General features: G+C 51.8%; 1 protein-coding gene across 1 annotated transcript in view; it reads right to left on the reverse strand.

Annotated features, from left to right (window-relative positions):
* The window catches only part of robo2 (roundabout, axon guidance receptor, homolog 2), a 169,691-nt gene that overhangs the window by 25,425 nt on the left and 141,766 nt on the right, over positions 1-2,500 (reverse strand). The window lies entirely within an intron of this gene.

Raw genomic sequence — 2,500 nt, forward strand, 5'->3', positions numbered from 1 at the left:
AACCTGACAGGGCTCAGCGGGGAGCCAATATGAAGACATGACATACAGCATACGTGCCTTGTGTGTGTGTGTGTGTGTGTGTGTGTGTGTTTGTGTGTGTGTGTGTGTGTGTGTGTGTGTGTGTGTGCCTGCCTGTGAAATTCCTTCAGGCAACATGGCTCCATATCTGTCCTTTTCTCCTGCTGTTTCTTTGTTCCTTCATTCCTATCCCATCAACCCCTTGTGGTGATATCCTAACAGCCCACGCCTTGTTTTGATAGGTCGTCCAGGCCATGCCCAGCCCTGATCCCTCTCCCTGCCCAGGTCTACTTGTGGGTTGCCTTCCTGCGGCTGTATGTATGTGTACGTGTGTGTGTGTGTGTGTGTGTGTGTGTGTGTGTGTGTGTGTGTGTATGGCTGTGTGTACATGTGTGTATTGGTGTGCATGTGTGTATATGTATATGTGTGCGTATGTGTGTGTATGCCTGCCTGCCTACCTGCCTGCCTGCCTACCTGCCTGCCTGCCTGCCAGTGTACAGGGGAAGGTTCCATTTAACAGGTGTTGGGAGTCCCTCCCCAGGGTGCGGGAGCCATAAAAGGTGTCCATTAAGACTCTAACCTGTCATGGGTGACTGCTGGGGGGCCATTAAGGGCCACTTTACTGTACAATCACATCTCAGCCTCGTTACCACGGGCAACACAGATGGAGATACCACCCAATAAGAGAGAGAGCTAAATGCCTCTGTTTGTGAATCACTTCATTGATACAGTACAGTAGCATATACCACACTTGGTTAAAAAAAAACAACCATAAAGAGCGGATAGTTAAACCGCTGAATTATAGTATTCATTTTCAACCTGGGTGTAGAGAGAGAGAGAGAGAGAGAGAGAGAGAGAGAATGTTTAAACAAAACATGCTGTGTGTAGACAAAGGAACAAAGGAACAGAACCAACGGCCACACACACACACATCAGGAATGAGAGTGTGAACTGTGCAGGTCATTGTTGTATTCAAGGTCTCCAGAGCGGCAGCTAGCTTCTCCCCTCTGTCTTCTGTCCCTGAGAGATGGCTGGTCGCCATGGTGAGAGCAGACAAGCAAGCAAGCAAGCACACTGATAAACCTGGTGGTGCTGGCTTAGTGGGAACACATGTACTGAACCGGCCTACTGTCAGTGCCCTGCGGTCTACACCGGGCTCTCTGCTCTACGCCGTGACTCTCTAAAGCTGTGGCTTGCCTGCCTTGCCTGCCTGCCTGCCTGCCTGAGAACAGGGGAGAGAGGAGCCCCCCAGGACATGGGCAGGTAATGGGAATGCTGCAGTCAGTCTCTCCACAGGTTCTAATGAGAAGATCTGCTCCAGAGAGGGAGGGGGTGGGGGTTTCAAATGAACTGCAGCACTGCAGAGACAAGGGAGGGCTGACAACCTAAGAGCCCCTCGCCGCTGTTCCTGAATGCCAAAACAGGCCCTCGGGGGGGGACAAGTCATTCAAATTGATGGCTGTGCATCAGACACATGCACTTTTTATAGGGTAATACATCTCCCCCCCCCCCCCCCCCCCCCCCATTCTTTCCTCCCCTTCTGTTTGTAGCTGCCACATTCCCCCACTCCCCATCGTTCTCTCTCCCTCCCCACCCATCTCTCCCTACTGTAATCCCATTCTCCTTTATTTTCTCCCCATACACCTCCCTCCTTTCATCCCTCCTCCCTTCCTCTCTCTCTCTCAACATCTGTCAGCCCAGAGTTTCCAGACAGTTGACAAAGAAGGAGAGAAATGGAGAGGGAGTGTTCTGTTCTACTCCTGTCGAGCTTCACCGCATGTAGGAAATATCCTGTCTGTAGAGAAGGACCATACTGTGCCTCTTATAGCCAGTGTCCCAGCCACACGTGCCCTCCCCCAGCCCCCACCCCCCAGCCCCCAACCCCCTAGCTCCAGCCCCCAACCCCCTAGCCCCAGCCCCCTAGCCCCAGCCCCCAAGCCCCAGCCCCCTAGCTCCAGCCCCCTAGCCCCAGCCCCCTAGCCCCAGCCCCCTAGCCCCAGCCCCCGAGCCCCAGCCCTGAGCAGCAGTCACACCATATGGAAGACAAGGTGTTGACACTGGAAATGGCTGCCTTGTCCTTGTACTTATCATTGGGTGCTGCTCTCCGAAAGGATAATTACAATTAGAATGATTTCTATCGGGTGTTTTTTCTTATTGGGTGTGTTTGTTATATGGGTGTTTTGCGACTAGGGGGGGCGGGGGACGGGGTAATATGTCTTCTGGAAAGTCGATATCTAACTTTTTATTCTAGTTGAGGCAGGGATGTATTGCAGCCTTGGATGATAAGATTAGATTTTTTTTTTGCTCTATGTTCTTATCACACATTTGCTCTGAAAAGGTGGCAGAACCTGAAATACTGCCCATGATGCCTGCCATGAGGGAACCCATAAACAAGCCGACAGAGAGATATGAATCAAAAACAACTTCATAAATCAGCTGTGTTTACGGCCCTACGCGCCTGCTGGTGAATAGAACCCGCACT

This window comes from Argentina silus (genome assembly GCF_951799395.1).
Source record: "Argentina silus genome assembly, chromosome: 14".
In the NCBI taxonomy this organism is placed as follows: domain Eukaryota; kingdom Metazoa; phylum Chordata; class Actinopteri; order Argentiniformes; family Argentinidae; genus Argentina; species Argentina silus.